This window comes from Astyanax mexicanus, chromosome 1 (assembly GCF_023375975.1).
Source record: "Astyanax mexicanus isolate ESR-SI-001 chromosome 1, AstMex3_surface, whole genome shotgun sequence".
Taxonomy (NCBI): Eukaryota; Metazoa; Chordata; class Actinopteri; order Characiformes; family Acestrorhamphidae; genus Astyanax; species Astyanax mexicanus.
The window spans coordinates 15744981-15768655 of NC_064408.1; positions in this window are offsets into that span (position 1 = coordinate 15744981).

The following is a 23675-nucleotide window of genomic DNA, read 5'->3' on the forward strand; positions in this document are numbered from 1 at the left end:
TATCTACCTACCTACCTACCTACCTACCTACCTACCTACCTACCTACCTACCTACCTACCTACCTACCTACCTACCTACCTACCTACCTACCTACCTACCTACCTACCTACCTACCTACCTACCTACCTACCTACCTACCTACCTACCTACCTACCTACCTACCTACCTACCTACCTACCTACCTACCTACCTACCTACCTACCTACCTACCTACCTACCTACCTACCTACCTACCTACCTACCTACCTACCTACCTACCTACCTACCTACCTACCTACCTACCTACCTACCTACCTACCTACCTACCTACCTACCTACCTACCTACCTACCTACCTACCTACCTACCTACCTACCTACCTACCTACCTACCTACCTACCTACCTACCTACCTACCTACCTACCTACCTACCTACCTACCTACCTACCTACCTACCTACCTACCTACCTACCTACCTACCTATCTATCTATCTATCTATCTAATATAGTAAAAAATATTATATGAATTCCAACAGACAATGTCAACAGGTGATTGTAATCATGATTTTAAACAAAAGCATCCCTTAAAACAGAATAATTAATTCAGTCCAGTCTTGTGACAAATCTTGCCTGGAAACAAAAAAGTTTTTCGTTGATCACCGACAAAAACTCTGCTCAGATGGAAATCTGGGATCACTTGGCGCTCGCTCAGTCGCGTAGTGTGAACTACTGAAAGACTCTCGCCAATCCGTTGCTCGCCATCGCCGACAAGTCGCAGACACCCGGCAAATATTCAACATGTTTAATATCTGACTCAGTCAGTGACTAGGAGTCAGCCAGTCGCAGCAGCTACATACAGCCAATGGGATCACAGAAAGAGAAAACCATGGGTCCAAAATACACTAGAGCTGTTTATGTAGAGTCTAACCACTCTACCCTTTCCCCTGTTATGTCATGAAATGACTCTAGAGGGAGCCCGTGAGTGAGTACTTTATAAATAAAGGGTGAATGGAGCTAAAAGTTGAAAACTTTAAATTAAAAATAATTATGAACTACTTGTTCTGAATATTCCTTTGATTTTAGAAAGTAGAATAATGTATTTCACTAAAAAAACTAAGAAAGTGTGCCTGTATATTTCAGTTTATCTAAAGAAAACAGGTTTTACACTGTAAAGCACTAGCTTTGATGGTTGGTGAGCTGATCCTGGAGGTACAGGTAGAGCATGGTTTAAATGGTTTAAAATGAAAAAAAAAAAATGTCTGCGGTACTGAAACATTTATAAACTTTGATTTTGCTCAGTTGCTTTATATGAACCCGTTCATGTTGGACTCACTTTAAGTGTGTATTCTCCTCTTTAGAGATTCTCTGGCATGGCATCGCTAGTTTTCGTGTGTGTTTATTTCAGGTTTGTTCTCGTGACGAAACGTGTTTCTGTAGAGCAGGTGCGTCTGCGATTTCCCACAGTGTGAAATTATGTCATTTGTGACCTCGCTGATCAGTCATTTAGTGTGAAAGTCTCAACAACTGAAGGACTCAGGATTACAGCACAACCAGTCGTGTAGTGTGACTAGCACAATGACTGAAGACTGTGAAGTTGTGTAGGGTGAACTAGGGTTGCCAACCGTCCCGTAAAGTTAAGATATTGTCCCGTATTTGGTCAGTAAAATACACGTTCCATATTGAATTGATCCAGGACGTGCTTTGTCCCGTATTTTTGAGGTTAGTCATTAAGGCGGGTGATTTGTTTCAGACAGAGACACCGCATGGAAATCACATCAATATCAAAGCTCATTTGAAAGCATATATTATGCATAAAATGCAGGATTTAATTTCCTACATTAAAAATATTTCTGTTATGAACAACATATTTCTGAACGAAACATACAGTACTGTGCAAAAGTTTTAGGCACCTGTGGGAATTTCAGTAAGGAAAAAGCGTTTTATTAGATTATTAGCTCAGTAAAACACTAGGATTACAATAAATACGCACAGCAATTTTACAAAAAGCAGTGCTTTTGCAGCCCTGTTTTTCTTAAAAATCCCCCATTCTTCCCCCCGTCCCTTATTCCATTTTCGAAAAGTTGGCAACCCTAGTGTGAACCTGGCATAACCTGCAATGCAAACTGGAGGCTTTAATCTCGGTACTTGTTAGCAGCATTAGCCCTGTAACTCTAGTTTACAACAAAACAAGAGAAGCTGTATTGGTTTTGGCTCACTTGACCACATTTGAGGGGTGAGAGGGCAAAATTGTATTAAATCTTATATACAGGTTTTAAATTATTATATTTTTTAGCCAATCCACCCTTTAACACTCTGTTAATCTGTTAATGTTTAGCCATAAACATGTTTGTATGAAGGATTGTGTTCTTGTATGCTGATGTATACAGTATGTGTGTGCAGCTCCACAGCTGCAGTCTGGCTCAGCGTATCTCCCCACCGTCCAGAGCGGTCAGTGTTGGGGTGTGTTACGCAGTGTTTCTCCCTGGCGTTTGTTCAGGATTGGCTCTGGACCACCACACACACACACACACACACACACACACACACAAACACACACACACAGAGAGAGAGCACAGCATGTATAGAATTACTGGATTTGAGCCCAGCGGCCTCAGAAAGCTGGCAGTCAGATGTGTGTATGTGGACAGTGTATCCGTAATATCAAGATCTTAAGCGAGGTCGCAAGGCTAGCGGAGGTCAAAGGTCATCTTGGCTCAGATCTTCAAAGCTCATTAGTTAACATGCCGACTCATTTTCCTAAAATGCTCCAGCAGGTACGAACACATGCAGGAGTGCAGTTTACACTCAGATTAATGTTCTTGCATCAAAAGAGGGTCATAATGTGCTTTTAACAATAGCTTTAAATTGAAAACATAACATAACAATGTAACACTGATGAACATAAAGCTAAGTGTTGGCAAAAAATACTATAGGCTTGTTTTGCAGTACAGAACACCAGAGCCCAGTTTAACTAGGGTAAATGTGCAGGTGTGAAAATGCACTTAAAGAAAGAGCAATGAAAAATAATATAAGGCTCAGATTTCCTTACTATTTTAATGTATACATTAGGGGTGTCGCGATTTCTATATTTTATTGAAATCAATCGAAATTATGTCATGGTCTTGAGCATCGAAGTCAAAAAGAGGATGGACGATCCCTCCTTCTAAGCTACGCAAGCATTTTTAAGCAACTTAAAAATATAAAAATAACTGTTGTTTTTGTCTTGCCTCAAATATGTTAATAGTTTTGGTACCTTAAGGATCACCTTTCTCTCAGATAAAGTTAATAATATATCTTTATTAAAGAAAAAAACTTGTCATTCTCAGGGACCGAGTCTTATTTTTCATGTTTAACTATTATAGTAGGATAGAGTTCAGTTTGTTAAGGCTCTAATTGTTCTATTATTTTGTACATGACTGTTCCCGTATTTTTTTATTATTTATTTTGTTATGTTGCACATTGCTGTTTTAAAAGTGCACACTGCTGCTTACAAAAAAAAACACTAGATGGCATTACATATATATCTTAATTAAATTATTTAAATTTGACCATTAGTGCCTAATGTGGTGTATTACAGATCACTTGTATCACTTTGCATCACTTATATCAAGCCCACTTTTTGAAATAAGATATTGTAAATTTGATGAATCAAACCAATGACTGACCATAGACTAATCTACTGGCATAGGCCTCTCTGCTGTAAAAAAAATAAGAAATAAAATCGAGAATCGAATCGAATCAAATCGTCTATTATACTTTTTATAGAACATAATCAGACAGCACTGGTAGTTTTCAAAAGTAAAATAATTGGCCTTTCTGTGTTACCAGTATAAATAAGTGCACTGAAACAGTAGATTTTCCTAAAACCTACAAATCACTATGATTACATTTTAATTATTATGCTAAAATTTTTAATTAAATAAATAATATCTGTGGATAAAAAAAAATCAAGATTTTCTTAAATCTGTGATGGGAAACCTAGCTCAGAGTCTTAACATTGTGTATTTTTTAGGCCCACATATGGCACCACTAAGAAATGAACCAGTGTGACTTTTCCTTTAAAAAAAACCTTAAGTCCTCAGAAAGATACGCAAAAGCAGCAGTGTGTTATTACTGTAAATCTGAAGCGCCCCCATAAATGCCAGCGTCCCTTCTCTGCCCTGACCTCAAACTCATTTACGAGATTTGGAACAGATCTACTGTATAAAAAGACTCTTATTTTTTATCCTCTGGTCTATCTGGAGCAGCCCGGAAGACTGTGCAGTTGACCAAGCTGCGCTGAAGCTCTCGGGGAAGATATAACTTTTAAGACTTTAACAGCAGCTCAGGCATGTTACAATGAACTCCATGACTATTCTCAGGCTAGTTCAAAGAAAAAAAGAATAAAAAAAGTATATTTCTTTTGTATGCAAGATGTGTGGAGTACAACTGGTCCCTCTCAACTGGTTAACTCCTTTGACTTAAGGCCAAAAAATGAGGATTTTGGGTCACTGTGTTCAGTTTGGCTTGCTCAGATAGTCCGGATGCGGAGTCCATCTTGCTGGCCCAGATGGCTCGTATTTGCGCTCCAGCTATCTCCAGGTTCTGATTGCGTCATCAGAAACCCGGCCCATTAATGTCTAGTGAGTTGGCTGCGGCCTTTCATATTCACAGGATACAGCTGCATTAGATTGTGCTCTTGAACTTTTTGATGGAGGTGACTCAATGAGAAAAACAATGGGTGGTTAGCTACTAGCCGGTAGTCGTCTGTGAGACTTTAGTGTGAGGTTTGTGTTGACTAAAGGTGCACCGGAATCCCCAACAGCACAGGAATAAAGCCTAAAAGGAAATGTTCAGTGGTAAAAAACAACAAATTACACAGTTTCCCTCTTTCCTAAACAAGGCCAATCAGCCAACACGAATTAGCTTTGTTAGCTTTCCACTTCAGCTACAAAGCTAGGACTGAATGACTCACTATTTACTAGCCTCAGAGGTCTTGTTGTTACTCTGTATTTTTCTTTTCTTAGCAGGGACACCAGTAAAACACTATAGAGTAGGACTTTATGTCACTTCAACACCAGTCATTTGAATGTGGTCTCTTTGACATGTTTTTATTGTCTACAGTAATGTCAGTAACACAGCAGCTAGATAGGATTGATCCTACACTGGAGTTTATGGTACTGTTTGGATCTGTAGCCAACTAGCTTAGCTATGCTAGCTTTCCTCTTGTAAGAATATCACAAAGCTAAGACTCTTAAAACAAAAATAGCTGAACTTTTTAAAGCTCCAAACTATTTTGATCCTATAAAGTTGTTTATGTTACTGTTTGGATCTGTAGCCAACTAGCTTAGCTATGCTAGCTTTCCTCTGAAGCAGCAAAGGTAAGAATATTACTAAGCTAAGACTCTTAGTTATTTTTTCATAATCTTTTTCTTTAGAGAAGAACCAATAAAACAAAAATAGCTGAAGTTTTCAAAGCTCCAAACTATTTTGATCCTATAAAGTTGTTTGTGGTACTGTTTAGATCTGTAGCCAACTAGCTTAGCTATGCTAGCTTTCCTCTTGAACAGCAAAGCTAAGAATATTACTAAGCTATGACTCTTAGTTATTTGGTAATATTATTTTTCTTAAGAGGAGAACCAATAAAACAACAAATAGCTGAAGTTTTCAAAGCTCCAAACAAATTTGATCCTATAAAGTTGTTTGTGGTACTGTTTGGATCTGTAGCCAATTAGCTTAGCTATGCTAGCTTTCCTCTGAAGCAGCAAAGCTAAGAATATGACTAAGCTAAGACTCTTAGCTATTTTGTAATAATCTTTTTCTTAAGAGGAGAACCAGTAAAACAAAAATAGTTGAAGTTTTCAAAGCTCCAAACAATTTTGATCCTATAAAGATGTTTGTGGTACTGTTTGGATCTGTAACCAACTAGCTTAGCTATGCTAGCTGTCCTCTGGAGCAGCAAAGCTAAGAATATGACTAAGCTATGACTCTTAGTTATTTGGTAATATTATTTTTCTTAAGAGAAGAACCAATAAAACAAAAAATTGCTGAAGTTTTCAAAGCTCCAAACAATTTTTGATCCTATAAAGTTGTTTGTGGTACTGTTTGGATCTGTAGCCAACTAGCTTAGCTATGCTAGCTTTGTTCTGGAGTTACAACAGTAAGAATATCACTAAGCTAAGACACTTAGCTATTTTGAACCTGTCTTTTTCTTAGGAAAGAACCAGTAAAACAAGAATAGCTGAAGTTTTCAAAGCTCCAACCAATTTGGATTCTATAAAGTTGTTTATGGTACCATTTGGATCTGTAGCCAACTAGCTTAGCTATGCTAGCTTCCACTAGAGCTACAAAGTTAGGACTGTATGACTGACTATGTATAGGTCTCTGAAGCCTTCATGTTATTTTGTATTCACTTTACTTAGCAGGGTAACACTTTATAATACTGTTCCATAGTTAATAGATAACTAAGCAGGAACTAAGCAGGAACAAATTAATAGTGCTGCATTAACACCTAAATATTTTCTATTAACTACCAGGGAGTACTGAATAATTACTCAGTAGATAGTACTGAACTAATGATTATAGTAGTTCACTATTAACTCCACAATAATTACTGAGACTTACATATCTCCTGGAGAACTACTTACTAATTATGTCTCCTTTATAATAACTATTCATTAATTACTGCTCAAATCAACATTAATTACTGAAAACCCTTACATCCCACCTGGGGAACTATAGATCTAAATCAGGCATATTTGAGTTAAATGCATATTAATTGAAGGCATATTTGAATTAAGCAAGTGAAACCATTTGTAGTAGTGGTAACCTTAATGACCTTATTATCCTCAGTTCCTTCCAAATATTAGCAACATATAGTAAAATACTTCAGTGTGTATTACTCTGCTTAACCATCAATTTTTGGAAGAAAAAAACAACAACATTATAACGTAATATTATTGCATAGAAGACATTGATGAAAGTTCTCCAGAAGGCATCTAAGACTCTAAGAATGACTGTAAGACTGTAATAATGTAACAATCATTGCTTTAATACTAGGTATCAGCCTTATAAAGGTGCATCTTCAGTGTTTGCAGTCTCACAGTTATTTATTTTACTGCGCATTATTAGGGTAATTACGGTAATTTCACAGCGGACGCAGCTCTCCTGGTCCTTTGTGTAAATTCTCTGCTGTTTGCTGATGCTGCTGCTGGAGGAGGATTAAGAGAGACTCTGCTGCTTTCATATTTCTGTATTTGATTGAAAATAAACTAGTAATCAAGATATTGAGATCTTTTCCAGCTGATTTTACCCCCGGATCAGAGGAGGACTCTTTGTGGGTTGTTAACCAGCTTTAGGATGTGTGTTAGCTAGCTAAGTTAGCTAAGTTGTGTGTGTAGTTAGCGTTAGCCAGCTAAGTTAGCTAGGTTATGTGTGTGTTAGTTAACTGGCTAAGTTAGCAAGGTTATGTGTGTGTTAGTTAACTGGCTAAGTTAACAAGGTTATGTGTGTGTTAGTTAACTGGTTAAGTTAACTAGGTTATGTGTGTGTTAGTTAACTGGCTAAGTTAACTAGGTTATGTGTGTGTTAGTTAACTGGTTAAGTTAACTAGGTTATGTGTGTGTTCGTGAAACTGGCTAAGTTAACTAGGTTATGTGTGTGTTAGTTAGCTCGTTTAAATGTGTGTTAGTTAGCTAGGTTATGTGTGTTCGTTTGCTAGCTAAGTTTTTAACTTTTATGTGTGTGTTAGTTAGCTAGGTTATATGTGTGTTAGCAAGTTAAATGCATGTGTGTTAGTTAGCTAGGTTAAATGTGTGTTAGTTAGCAAGCTAAGTTAGCTAGGGGAAATGTGTGTGTGTTAGCTAGGTTAATTTTGTTAGCTAGTTTAAATGTGTGTGTTAGTTAACTAGGTTAAATGTGTATGTGTTAGTTAGCTAGGTTAAATGTGTGTGTGTTAGTTAGCTAGGTTAAATGTGTATGTGTTAGTTAGCTAGGTTAAATGTGTGTGTGTTAGTTAGCTAGGTTAAATGTGTGTTATTATTATTATTATTATTATTATTATTATTATTAATGTATATTTTCCTTTATAATACTGTGACATGATCTGCAGTAACTCCTAAAGAAGAACACAGTAACTCCTCATTAATTAGTAATTAGTTACCATGTTTCTCACTTTATAATACTGTGATATGATCTACAGTAACTCCTAAAGAAGAACACAGTAACTCCTCAGTCATTAGTAATGGGTTACCATGTGCTGCTGTTAACTCCCGAAAAAAGAAGACAGGGACCCTTTATTAATTATCTATGAAGAACACAGGGATGCCTAGTCCGTTATCTAACACAAATATTTATTCATTTAAACATGATTTCCCCCAGAATAAGGATGTAGGACACATCTCACAGTAAAGCTGTATGTGAGCCATCACTTCTACTGAGCACATGTCCAGGAGGACCGAAGAAGAGCACAGGTTTAGAATAAACACCTGTAACACACTGACAGAATATTACAAAAATGTTGGTTAAGCAGACTACTGCACATTTCAGTGTGTCTAACATTTGGAAGATATTGAGCATACTAAGGTAAGGAAGGTTAATATATGATAAGTGGTGTCACTGACTTTAATATCACCACTGATAGAATAACCTGCAGCAGTGATGGAGGCTAGCGGTCCGGCGCTGTGGAATTACCGTAATTACCCTAATAATGGGCACTTAGAAGTCTGTGAGACTGCAAGGCTAAAGATGAACGTTTATAAGGTTGGTGCTGAAAATTAAAGCAGTGACCATTAAAACAAAATTGAGTACAGTCAGTCTGAGAGTCTTCTGGAGAACATAAATAATGTCTACTATGTAATAATATTACGTTATAAAGTTTTTTTTTTTCTTTCAAAAATGGGGTTTAAGCTGATTACGACACACTGTAGTATTTTACTATATGTTGCTAATATTTGGAAGATAATGATGATAATAAGGTAATTAAGGTTACTACTACAAATGGTGTCACTCAAATATGCCTTTAATATCACCACTGATAGAATAATTGTTTGTGTAGACTGATTTAGATCTATAGTTCCCCAGGTGGGATGTTAGGGTTTTCAGTAATTAATGTTGATTTGAGCAGTAATTAATGAATAGTTATTATAAAGGAGACATAATTAGTAAGTAGTTCTCTGGGAGATATGTAAGTCTCAGTAATTATTGTGAAGTTAATAGTGAACTACTATAATCATTAGTTCAGTACTATCTACTGAGTAATTATTCAGTACTCCCTGGTAGTTAATAGAAAATATTTAGGTGTTAATGCAGCACTATTAATTAGTTACTGCTCAGTTACTGCTTAGTTTTCTATTAACTATGGAACAGTATTATAAAGTGTTACCCTTAGCAGGAAAACCAGCAAAAAAAAATAGCTGATGTTTTCAAAGCTCCAAACAACCCACAATTTGGCTTTCTGTCACTCTACCACCAGTAAGTTGAATGTGGTGTCTTAGACATGAGTTTTTATTATCAATAGGTATGTCAATGTCATAGCAGCTAGTCAGAATTCAAATTATACTGTCGAGGGTGCCACTGTTTGTATTTGTAGCCTGCTAACTTAGCTATGCTAGCTTTCCACTAGCATACACTAGCTACAAAGTTAGGACTCTATGACTCAATATTTATAGATATCTGAAGTCTTGTTGTTATTCTGTAGTTTCCTTTTTTTAGCAGGAGAACCAGTAAAAAAAAACTGATGTTTTCAAAGCCCCAAACGGCATAGAAGTTTGTTTTCTGCCACTTTAACACCAGTAACATGAATTTTGTTTCTTAAACATGAGTTTCTATCGACTGCAGTTATGTTAGTAGCACAGCAGGTAGATGTGGATTTGGACAGAATTAACATTAAAAACAATGGAGTCAATAACATTAGGGAAATTTAGAGGAGCCAACACCAGAACATTCTTACCCAGAGAAAGCTTTTGGTTACGAAGCTCCAGTAAGACAAGCACATTGGGTGCCTTTGAGCACCTAAATCTAGCATAAATCTAGCTGGTTAACCGGTTAGCTATCCTCTTAATTGCTTAAAATAATGTTAAATAGCCTGTTGTAATGTTTTCTGTAGCATTTTATGATTACCTGTTATCTATAAAATGGATGTTTCATGGATAAAAGTAGTTGCATCTTTAAGAGTACCTGCATTTTGGAACTTGTTATAGATCTGTTCACAGGTTGGTCTATTCTTGGTGGCCTTTATACATTTCTATTTCCTTTTTTATAGCAGCATTAGCTACTAGCTTTGGAGCTCCATCAGAAAAACAAAAAAGCATTAGCTGGTGTATTAGTTTCCCAGTCACATTTGAGGTGAGGGAAAGCTTCTCTTAAATTTCACTTTTAGCTGAGAAACCCATTTAAAACACTGGTTGTTTTTGTTGCAAATGAACAGGAAATCCCATGAAAGCTGCAAAAAGATTAGATGGTACGTTTAGATCAAAAATAGCAAAAGTACAGCCTGCTGCATCCTACTAAACTGAATTTAATCCTGCTTGTGAGCCTGTTCTGCAAGCATTTATACTGAGGACAGCCTTTGGCTGTGGGTCGGAGGCAGATGATTAGTGTTTTGGTTAGGGCTGGGTCAAGGTTTTTTGGTAGGTCTTTAGCTTCTGTCTCCTGATGTGGCTAAAAAACCACTAGTGGCCATGTCCCAAGACCAGACTCCTACTCTCCCTTTCATGAGGTATAATTACAGATGACCGAGCACAGTCAGGCCGCCTTTTTTCTGGAAGCAAGAGGCTGACAGGGAGGAAGAATTGTGGTGAGGAGATAGCAAACAGAATTTGAGGTGAAATAATCGGTTTAATCTGGTTGGTCTTTAATTTCTTAAGTTTTTGTGGCTAGATGCCAGCTAGAACAAAGTTTTTTTTTTCTTACAAAGTTCTGGCTAGACTAAACTGGGTTTAAACTTTTATGAAATCTGTCTTTGTAAGGGTGCTTTCACACTTTCCATGTTTGGTCTGGATTTTTCGGTTCAAACCGAAATAGCTGGTGTGAAACAGGCCTTGGACACCATACGTGGCTTTGTTCCAGATCAACTCAACCACCTAAAATACCAGAGTAATCACTGTTACCCTGTAGCACATAGAGTATAGAACACACTTAGAAAGCAATAGAAACCACATAAGTTTTCATTAAAACCCCTTCAGCAACACCACAGCAACCACATGGAATTCCATAGCAGTCACATTGTCAAACTGTAGCACCTAGTGTCTAGCATCCATTTAGCAAGCCATTAAAACAACTTTGGATTTCATTAAAACCCCTTCAGCAACACCACAGCAACCACATGAAATACCATAGCAGTCACATTGTCAAACTGTAGCACCTAGTGTCTAGCATCCATTTAGCAAGCCATTGAAACCACCTTGGATTCCATTAAAACCCCTTCAGCAACACCACAGCAACCACATGGAATACCATAGCAGTCACACTGTAGCACCTAGTGTCTGGCATCCATTTAGCAAGCCATTGAAACCACCTAGGGACCTTGGGGTTTATTAAAACCACTTTAGCAACACCACAGCAGCCATGTGTAATACCATAACAGTCACATTGTTGCACTGTAGCACCTAATGTCTAGCATCCACTTAACAATCCATTGAAACCAAATAGGGCTTTATCAGAACCACTTTAGCAACACCACAGCATCCACATGGAACACCATAGCAGTCACACTGTCACACTGTAGCACCTAGTGTCTGGCATTCATTTGACAAGCTATTGGAACCACCTAGGGACCTAGGGTTTTATCAAAACCACTTTAGCAACACCACAGCAGCCACATGTAATACCATAACAGTCACATTGTTGCACTGTAGCACCTAGTGTCTAGCATACACTTAACAAGTCTTTGAAATCACCTAGGATTTCGTCAAAACCCCTTCAGCAACACCACAGCAACCGCATGGAATACCATATGGGTCACATTGTCACACTGTAGCACCTAGTGCCTGGCATCCATTTAGCAAGCCATTCAACCACAACACAGCAACTGCATGGAGTACCGTAGCAACAGCTTAGCAACACCACTGTGACCATCTGGAATACCATAGCAGTCACATTGCCACACTATAGCAATAGTGTCTAGCATCTATTTAGCAAGCCATTTACCACCTAGAGTTGAATCAAAACCACTTTAGCAACACCACAGCAACCGCATGGAATACCAGAGCAACCACTTAGCAACAACATAGCAACCGGCTACTACACCATTGCAACTAGCTAGCTAACACAGTAAACACCGCCAGCCTAGATTAGCCAAGAAGTGGAATCCATAATTTATAGTACTATTCTAATAGTAGTATTTATTGTCCTAGAAATATTGTAGCGTATGTATTTGTGGACATTTCATATTTAAACGGAATTGACCATTGTATTTTTTGAGGTCTCTCCTATCTAACGCTGTCCTGAAGGTACTGTAGATGAAAGCTAGGAAAGAGGGAGGAAAGAGAGAGGCGATGGGTGGGGGGTTTAGCCAAGGACAGCCCATGATATCATGGGAAAGGAAACGGCCTGCCTGTACAGAAAAATAAAAAAATAAATAAAAAAACGCTGCTGCCCTCCAATTTATGGAGTATTCATGGTGGAGATCCAGTTCCTGTAAAAGGCAGGAATGGAGGGATGAGAGAGGCATGAAAACAGCAGTGGAGAAAGAGTTGATGAGGTTTTGTACTTTCAGAGAACGACCATGGAAGTGAACCTGTAGTGTGAGTCTACACAGGCCTAGTGATACAGGGGGAATTCCTGCATCAATAGCCTGGCAGAACTGAGTTTACATGACTCAGATGAACTGTCTGAGAGACACACATTAACCAAGCCATGCAGCAATGCAGGTCAAAAGTTTAGATGCAGAAATCACCAGTAGTCTGATAATCTCTGGATCTAGGACGGGGGACTCCAATCATGCTCCTGGAGAGCTACCATCCTATAGGTTACATCTCTACAGGCAGTGATTTGATGAATACGGTGGGACTGGTTAGTGGTTGGAGCTAAAGTCTGCTGTAAGTTAGTTCTTCAAGAGCATGGTTGAGACCCCTGGTCTTGGGTGGGATTGGGTGACCGATTCTCTAAAAATCTAACAGGCTCCTCCAAGAATTTTCAGAGTTACTCTTTAAATGTGAGTATTTTGTAAGCATTGGGCGTAAAACTGCGCCATACACAGTAAAGGATGTAGAGTAACTTTACTGAATGATAATTACAAAAAAATTACCAATAAAATGGTTCTCTGGAGAGCTTATATTTATATTACAGACTTTAGTTTTCGTCCATTCTTGTTTTTCCACCCGTTTTTGTACTCCCTATCTCCTCATAAGAGCGTTTTTTTTTTTCAAAGGATCATAAAAAAAAAACATGGGTCAGTTCTTCGTGCCTGACACTCTGGCTGAAACTCCACCCTCTTACTAGGTCTGCCTAACAACAGAGCGATCTATATTCTGATTGGCTCAACAAGAGTACATTATAATATGCAGCCGATGGATTGGCAAGCGTGACAAATACCATGTGTGGCGTGTGAACTCGCTGAGGTGCGTGTGTCACACGCTCAAAGCGTGAGACTTGAGAACACTGATTATGATATATTGTTCTCCCCTACACAAAAGAAGATAAAAAGTAGTAAAAAGTATCGCTATTGGTATCTGCAATACTGGCCCTGTATTTACTTGGTGTTGGATCGATGGCAAGTTATGCAGTATCGCACAGCTCTAGTAGTGATAGGATTAAAAGTTTAAAATATATAAAAATCCAAAATAATGACAGAGTTATCTTTGTTACATTTCATTTCCAAATTGTCTGCACATTTGTTTTTGTCTAGGGCACTGACACAACCCCATACCATGACAGACTTGTTAGCATTTGGACTTGTTAGCGATACAATTATGAATGATCCATTTTTTATTTGGTCTCAAGCTCATGACATCTACCTTTTTTAAAAAAAAGTCAATTTCTTTCAAAAACATTTGTCTTTCAATACACATTTCCACTCTATGATGGTCTATCCCAGATGCCTCAGAGCCCAGAGAAGTGGATTCCACTTCTGGAGGACATGGTTAACCTTAGATTCTAGTTTTTCACAGTAAATTGTTGGTATTGTGGTACCTAACACAGGTTTTTACCAATGTAATTCTTTACCCATATGCAAATCCCATCCAATCTATTTGTTATATTGAATTAACTTGAGATTTTTTGCTCTTTTCCTTAATTCCCAAATGCCTGGTTTCTTACAGTACTGTTCCTTTATCTGGGTAGTTCATATGTCATGAGATATACAGTAAATTGTTTTCTCAGTTTACAGGATTACTATGTGTAGTCTGTGTTTACAAAATGCGGGACCGTGTGTCTGCAAAAAAAAAGGTGCAGAGCTTTAAGACTTCAAATAATGCAAAGAAAACAAGTTCATATTTAAGTATATAAGTTTAAAGAGTTCAGAAATCAATATTTGGTGGAATAACCCTGGTTTTTAATCACAGTTTTCATGCATCTTGGCATGGTCTCCTCCACCAGTCTTACACACTGCTTTTGGATAACTTTATGCCACTCCTGGTGCAAAACTTCAAGCAGTTCAGCTTGGTTTGATGGCTGTGATCATCCATAGTTTATAGAATAAAACAACAATGTTCATTTTACTCAAAGATATGCCTATAAATAGCAAAATCAGAGAAACTGATTCAGGAACTGAAGTGCTCTCTTAATTTTTTTCCCAGAGCTGTATGTTAAGTCGTGTTCTGCTCTCGACTACAGTACACAATCTGGCACCATCCAGCCCTCGAGCTTGGAGGAGAAGACTGCTGGATGACCTGTGTATAACTGATCTCAGATCATCAGTGAATGAAGATATGGAAAGTTGGAGGGATGGATTGTGTAAAATGGGGTCAGGGTGAGTCGGTGAGGGTGGCAGGGACTCTGGGACGTGTTTAGGGAACAGTTTCAGCTATTTATATCATAATTGGGGATGAGGTAAGGCACATGTTCTTACTCCATCGCAGACTCATGCAGTAGATTGCATTGTGTTGCAGGCTGTTTCAGCAGTAACTATGGGAGGGGTTGGGGTATACATGTATGCTCACATCCAAAAGAGAGTCAATCAGGCTTTCTCCATCCGTCTCCTCACATCCCTGTAGATGCATGAGGGTTTGGAAAGCTACAGGAATGAAACTCTAATGGCACAGTGCTGTGTATGATTGATGAATTAGCGTGCAGGTGTTCCGAATAGAAGAACGTTTAGTTTACAGGGCCAGCTGCCCTGTCATCAACTCAAAAAACGAATGATGCATCACAGTCAACTCATGTTAAACTGCACGGAAAGGCAGTTTAGAAGATATAGCGTGCCAGTCACTAGTTTGGACAAACCTGAATGTATATTTTTCACAATACAATGCAGCATTTGAATGATGTCAGCAACTTGGAAATGTCCAAGTGTTCTACTTGAACTCAAGTATCCAACATATTTCCCCAAGATATCCAAAAGAATCAAGACACCCCTCCCTTCTACACTGCCATGCCAAAATTCATGGTATACCAGTATTTCCAGTACATTGATCACAAATATTAGCTCAGGGAAGAGCTTCGGAGCACCTCTAAACAAATACACCACAGGTCATTGCGTTATTCTTTAAAAAAAGAATGACAAGACTCATGACAAGACATAACTGTTTTTTTCCCATTATAGTTGGCAAGTTGGTTTAATTACTGTGGTTGGTTTAATTACTGTGTATTAAAAAACATAATGAGCTAGTTTTGAAAGCTTGTTTTTTGGACCACGAACAAAGCATTTTTTTTTTTCATTTTTGGCACTGTGGTCAGCACCGCACTCCAAAAATTGTACTGAATTTGTAACTTTTTTAAAATAATTTTATTTCTGATTTTTCCCCATTTTCTCCCAATTTTGGATATCCAATTGTCCCACCCCTTTGTGCGTCCCCATCACCGGTGATGCCCGTGACCCTCGGAGTGGCAGCGCATTAGACCGCTGGACCACTCGGTGCCCTGAATTTGTAACATTTATTGCAACATATAGCTCAACATTTTTGAAAGCTTGTTTTTTGGTGCTCGAATTCAGCTTTTTTTTTTTTTTTCTAAAAATATTATTGTCACATCTTGGCCTCGTCTCGTGTCTCTGTGTGTCTTCCCCACGTGACCTGTGCTCCCCTGTGTCTCCCGTCTCAGTACTCTTCCACCTGTTTCTCATTTGTAGCTCCGCCCCTTCCCCAGGTGTTTCCAATTCTAGTGTGTTTCATGTTACTATAAATAGCACTCCTCTGCCACTTTGTCTCCGTCGGTCTTTGCACTAACCTCTGTTGTTTTGTCTCTCTGTGTTTCTCCGCGTTTCTATAACCCTAGCTCCGTGTTTATTCCTAGTTTGTTTCCTGTGCTCCTTATTTCGTGTTTTTCTCTGTTTATCTCCAGTTTATGTTTCTAGTCCCTTGTTTATTTCCGTTAACTCCTTGTATTTAACCCTGCTTTGTGTTTATTAGTTTATTCCCTTGTATTTATTTCCCTGCCCTGTTTGGTTTGTTTATTTTTATTATATTCTCTAGTTTGCTTGTTTTAGTTCTCTGGTTCCTCTCGTTTGTTTTCTGGTTATTTTCAGACATTTAGTTTATTCCCTAGTTCATTGTATATATCTCCCTGTTCCGTGTTTTAGTGTTTACTTGTTTCTTGTTTCTTTGTTACTTGTTATTTATTTATTAAATTATTATTTATTGATTTCACCCGACCTGCACTTGTGTCCGCCTCCTCGTCTCCCTGCCTGGGTATTCCTGACAATTAAACTGACATAATAAGCTTTCAGAAATGTTGCACTATATTTTAGATAAAACTAGCACATAATTTATAATTAACAAAAAAAAATAAAATTACATAAATCTAAGTTTCGCTTTTTACTTGAAAAAATATTTATTTCCAGTAAGTAAAGTTGAGCCTTTTCAACAGTAAAATGAATGAGATTAAGGTTGTACGTTTCTGCTACAACTAACCACTACTGACATAAAACAGCAGGTTCTATAGCAGGTTGTAGTTCATCGTATACATTTATAAACATTTATAAACACACAAATATTAAATCTTAGATCATTTCAAATCAACTCAAATTAATATTTTTGAAAATATATGCAAAACCTTATATATGCTAATGGCATAATGGTTAGCTTGCTCATCTATCTGCATTAGTGATCCGGGTGACTGGGCTTAGTGGGATATAGCGGACACTATACAGACAGAGTTAAGGTTGGTTGTTCACTCTGTGCTGCGACAAAGTGCTACCTAGGTTCAAAAACACAATGTCAAATTTGAAGAAATGTTTTAAGTGGGAGCGACACACTTACAGAACAAGACCCAAAGGTGGAGCGAAGCTTCCAGTAAAGTGAGTTTTGGCAAAACTATTATGTTGAGTAACGTAGTTTCTTTTAAAATCAAGTAACTAAGGCTTAGTTCACATTACAATCCACATTGCTCAAATCAGATTTTTTGCTCAGATCGGGACGGTTCACATTAACAAATGTAAGTGATCTGTATCTGTGTGTAATGTAATTGATACGCATATAAACATCGCCTTCTTCACCAACAACAAAAAAACTCATATTTGAGAGACGACTCGTAGCTTTATAAAGGTGAAATGGATGTGCAGTTTGCTTTTGCTGTTTTTGCAGCTATAGCTGCACAGCTGCACCAAGAGATGTGTGGATACAAGGGAGAAATCTGATTTGATCGTTCACATTCATGTCACATGTTCATGGATAGGATATGTATCTGATTTAGGACCACATATGAAAGTGACTCAGATCTGATTTGAAAAAATCGGATTCGGCACGTTCACACAGCCATGAAAAAATGTGATCTGAACCACACTGAGCAAAAAATCAGATTTGCGTCACTTCAGCCTGGTAATATGAACGTAACCCAAATCAATAATCAATAATGAGATTACTTTTCGAAGTAACTATGCCATTACTGGTTTTAAGGACAAAATAGCAAGATTTTCTGCTCTATGTCAGTGATGGTAACTCTATTTAAAGCATGGCCGACCCTTTAGCCAAGCACAGGGGCTCCAGTGAAGCAGGCCTGGCTGTGGAGGAGGCTCTAGTAAATCTGTCCCAAAGTGTATCAGCGCAAGCTGTGCTGATGGCGTAAGCTCGCCACCGGCCAGGCCGCTTTCAGCATCTATGTGATTCATGACGTTATTACTTTGTAAATATTACATGTATTGCATTAGGCTTGGCATAAGTCAGCGGGATACTCGTTCCGTCACTCGTTCACTCCTCAACCACTCTTTCTTCCATTGCAGGTCTGTGGAGCTGAGAGCGGTTTTGTGGTTTCTCTTATTACGGTTAAGGGGGGACCCTGGTCCTGCACCCAGCGTTAAAGAGCCGTTAGTGCCAGGCCTTGTAACTCGAAGTTTACATTTCTTTCACTTAAGCAAAAAAGCTTTAAGGAGCCGTCAAAACAGCGCAGTGAGACGAGAGCCCATTCGGTGCTGTCATGTGCTGTTACTGTTGTGTTAAACAGTGTGATTGAGGTGTCAGACGTGTCCATGATAATGGTTAACATCAGCACTTCACACACACAGCTGCCAATCATCCGGTTGCTAGGTGACCTCATAGAGGAAGGGTGTTGGTCTTGGCCGTTGTCGGCCCTGGAGAAAGTGGAGCTACGGTCAGTTTTCCTTCAATATGAGCTCATTCAGAATGGAAAACGCCAACCGTTACCTGGGCACACTGCCGGCTAACACCAGTAGTCAGCTAATGTAATGCAATGTAATGTAATGGCAACTCATGTTCTTTAATGTATGACTTTCAGAAAAACTCATTATATCATCCTATATCATAATTATTCAGCAAGAGTGCTGGGTTAAAGCTTGGCATTGGGTTGATATGTGCTGCACATGCTAAAAGAGAAGTATAAAAAGGTCAGTGAAGTAGACAAATCATTCACTGGGCAAAGAAAAACGTGTACTGGTATTTAATTACCATGGCTAACATTACTTACAGTATTAGTACAATGTGCTAATCAGAAAAATGTAGCTAGTAGCCACAAAGATAACATTAAAATCTCTGTTAAAGTTTAGAAAAATAATAGCTAGCTATTATTTACCATGAAATGATCAGCTAAAAAGATAAATAGACTTTATAAAGGCATGTTATCTACTCTGTTTAGTTACATAAAAAAGTTAAAACAATGTTGCAGCATTTACATTGTCATCTTTCAAAATCCAAACATAATTCAGCATTGATTCAACCTTAAATAAATGTTGAGATGATATTCAGCAAGAGTGCTGGTTTAAAGCTTGGCATCAAATTGATTTGTGCTGCACGTGCAAAAAGAAAAGGAAATTTAAGTACATGAAGTGGACAAATCATTAATCATTCATGGTCAGATTAATGGAAAAAAGTATACTGGTATTTATTACCAGTACTGGTATTTCTTACTGGTATTTATAACATAACTACAGTATTAGTACAATGTGCTATCCAGAGAACTGTAGCTAGTAGCCACAAAGATATCATTAAACTCTCTATTAAAGTTTAGAAATATAGAAGCTAGTTATAATTTACCATGATTTTCTTTTAGCCAGAGAGACAGATAGACTTTGCAAAGTTATGTTAGCTACATCGTTTAGCTACATAGCTACAAGTGTTTCTTTGCTAATCACCTACCTCTAAAGTTTCTTGCTAACAAGCTAGCTTGAGTTAATCCATCTTCTGGATGCTAAAAGATGATTGATAATGTCTAGATCAACTTGTCTAGGCCATGTTCACACAATATGTAAAATGATACAAATTAAATTCATTTTTGGCTATTTAATTGCTTATTAGCTATTCACTTACCTTTAAATTAGCTTGCTGACAAACTAGCTTGAGTTATTTTGTGTTCTGTCTTTGTGTGTACCATAATGGAAAAAAGGGGACTTTTGGCCTGGTTAAAACGGACTCTGTATCCTTAGTGCGATTTAATTAAGCAGGTGTAAAAACAGTGGTTCGCTTCTGGTGAGAAGGAGGTCAAGTCTTGATCCACCCAGCTATCAAATATACTTCTTTTATTTAAGCTAAACTGCTGATAAGAAGCAGTTTAATCTGATATATTAGCCAAATAATGGAAATTACCACACTGAATGCTGCATGTGCTGCATTCACTACTCGCAGCTGTGCACCTTGGTTTACTATGTTTCCTATAAAAAAATACTGCACTGCATGTCCTTTTAAAAATACTGCGCTGCATGTGCATACAGATATACCAGCTAAAACACACAGAATCCTCTCGCTATATTTACTTTCTTGCTCACGCGCCAGACAGCTCTGACCAATCAGAGGAGACGATGAGCTTGCGTGGTTTATTGGTACGCATTTTGGTGCGTTTAGGTTTGAGCCTGTGTGAAACCAAACCAAACCAAGCAGAGGGAGAAACGCTCCAAGTAAACAAACTCATGATCCAGACCAAAGAAACCAACTACGGGTATAAAAACGCCTCAAAACTTGAACTTACTTTTTTTTAAACGTTGACTCTTTGGCCTCATATAGTGAACCTGCCTGTACCATCTAGTGGTCCCATTACACTCGATTAAAAACAAGATGGCTGGAATCACAGTTAAAAGTTTCTACAGCCAGTCCAGACAGTAACAAGATTTCATGTTTGAAACCATTTTGTTTACTTACTGTAAAAAGGTAGAATTTTGTTTTTGGACCAATTGGGTCTCTGTGATCCCAAATGGCAAGAATCATTTTTACATGTTAAAATAAATAACTGTCCCCAATGTCCCCACATGAGGACACTGTTTTTGGCAAAAATGAATTCCTCTACAAAGTCAAAGTTTAGTTTTTATACTTATTAGGTCCTACTAATCCCAATTAGCTAGAGGAAATTAAAAAAAGCACACCAAGTATTAATGAAAAAGTAAAATGTTGAAACAATGTCGCAATATCAACATTGTTTCAGCTTTCAAAATCCGAACATAATTCAACATTGATACAACCTTGAATAAATGTTGAATTAGCAGATGGGTGTAGCCATTCATGCTGCAGAAGTCTTTAAATGGAGCAGGAGGCGTAGAGACAGAGATAAAGATGTGGAGTAATGGCTGCTTCTGTACACTGTGTTAATTCAGTGTGACTGCTGGGCCTGTGAGAGTTAGGAGCTTTCGTCACTTCTGATTGTTTGTTATCACGATCGTGTCTCTGCAGGAATTCCTGAAATCATCTGGATGGGAAAAGTGGGGTTCGGGGATCATTATCATTCGTCTTCAGCACTGATTCGAGAGAAAATCAGAGTCTCTGAACACTCTGAACAGCTGAGTCGTCCACGCCTCGCTGCAATGAGCCAAATGTCACGCTGAAAAAAAAGAAGGAAAGTAAGTGCTGGGAAGAGTGGAAGATGAAGTGTGTGAAGAGTGTGTGAGAAAGAGAGAGAGAGAGAGAGAGCAGTAGAGAGGGAGCAATAGGCACATGGTGTCCATTAGGGCCTCTCGAACAGCTGTGTCGTGATTGAGGCACGCTGTGCACTGGGGACCCCCATGACTCCACTAATCAAGACCCAGAATCCCCTACACCTTGTTCTCACAGTAAACAGACCAACTGACCAACTCTGCAGAGCAGGTGCGGAGCGGCCACTGGGAAGTTTGGGAACTTTCCCACTGGGCCAGTCTTGTAAGCGATGGTCTTTTTTTCCCAACTCCAGCATTATATAACAGCATCATATATACATTGACAGGACACGTCACTGGACAGGAACTAGTGTCATGTTCCATGACTTTTACCATGTCCCATTTTAGCTAGAGAACACTAGGTGGGGTCTCCTGCACTGGATGTGATTGTGATTTCTACCAGAGTCTTTTCTTTACTCACATTACCAGTTACGATCAGAATAAAGACCCCAGCATTGATCTGTGGAGCAGCCGAACTGTTCTATGGAATGATAAATGGTTCTAGATCCAATTTTTGCTTTTAGGATGAGTTGGGAGGACTTGGAGATGTGGTGGGATGGCGATCATCCAAAATCTTGGCCTTGCAATGGCACTTGTAGCTGAAAGCAATCAAACTGTCTAAAGTCAGGAAATGTCATTTGTGCTGTCAACCCCCCCCCCCCCCCCCTCCAAAAGGAAATGCTTTACACATATTTACAACTGGACTCCCTCTACAGTCGGGAAATGTAATTCATGCTTTAAACCACACCTAAAAGACTTGTTTTACACATGCATTTCTGGACAAGCTGAGAGATACACAACTGAGCTCCCCTATAGTCAGGAAATGTAATTCATGCTTTAAATCAAGCTTAAAGGACTTGCTTTACACATGCATTTCTGGACAAGCTAAGAGATACACAACTGAGCTCCCCTTAGAGTCCGAAAGTGTAATTCATGCTTTAAACCACACCTAAAGGGCACGCTTTACACATGCATTTCTGGACAAGCTGATAGATACACAACTGGAATTCTTCTACCATCGGGGAATGTAGTTCATGCTTTAAACCACACCTAAAGGACTTGCTTTACACATGCATTTCTGGACAAGCTGAGAGATACACAACTGGGCTCCCGCTACAGTCAGAACATGTAATTTGTGCTGTCAACCTCCTCCAAAGGACATTCTGTCGCATGCATTTTTGGTCAAGCTGACAGATGCACAACTCTGCTCCCCCTACAGTTGTGAAATGTAGTTCATGCTTTAAACCACACCTTAAGGACTTGCTTTACACATGCATTTCAGGACAAGCTGAGAGATACACAACTGTGCTCCCGCTATAGTCTGACAGTGTAATTCATGCTTTAAACCACACCTAAAGGGCATGCTTAACACATGCATTTCTGGACAAGCTGAGACATAAACGACCACCAGAGGCACCTGTGAACTTAATAGAGAAATATTACAGAATTTTACACAAATATAACTTGAGCAATACAGTAAGCAGTTTTGGTGAGTGCTGCACTGCTGGCTTCAACGAAGTTACTGTACGTTCTGTCAAAATTACAGTCTGCACAATGCAAATGTCACCGGGGAAAGGACGCACACCAAATGACAAAAGAACTTTTTCTGGGTATTTTATTCTGATTACATTGTACTCAAAACAATAAAAATAAAAATGAATACACTGTAAAAACTAACTAAGAACACAGTACAGTATTTGGTAGTGGCACTCGATTTACTCAGCTTTACTCAACAAGACTTGAGCATTTCATCAAGAGAACTTGGACAAACAGCTTCTGTAACCCAGAAAAATACAAGGCTTGACCACGAGGAGCACACTACCCCACTGAAACAATGCCATCTTCTATGTCTTCGTAGCTGAATGAGTCAGGTCTATATGTGGGATGACAGTAAAAAATCACATTTAGTTTGTTTAAATCTTCATAACTGACTAAAGCAAAGCATCACCCACACTGTCTTCTATTTGCTGATAATAACTGTAATAAAAAAAAAATGCAATGCTTTCTCTAAATAAGAAACATTTAGATGGGTTGCCATGCATTGGCAGCTGCTGTCCGCAACACATCACTCTCACTGAAATCAATGGCAGGAGGTGTTTTTTTTTTTTACGATTACAAAAACTGGCCATAATAGGTGAATAATGAGGGTTTAACAGCAGGTCATTTTTGGCTCATAAAAAGTGGTATCCATTCCTGGACGGAGCAGATTATGGAGTAAATGATGTAGTTACTCTCAGTAATGCTAGGTGCAGCAGTACCGAGGCCTACAGGGCTT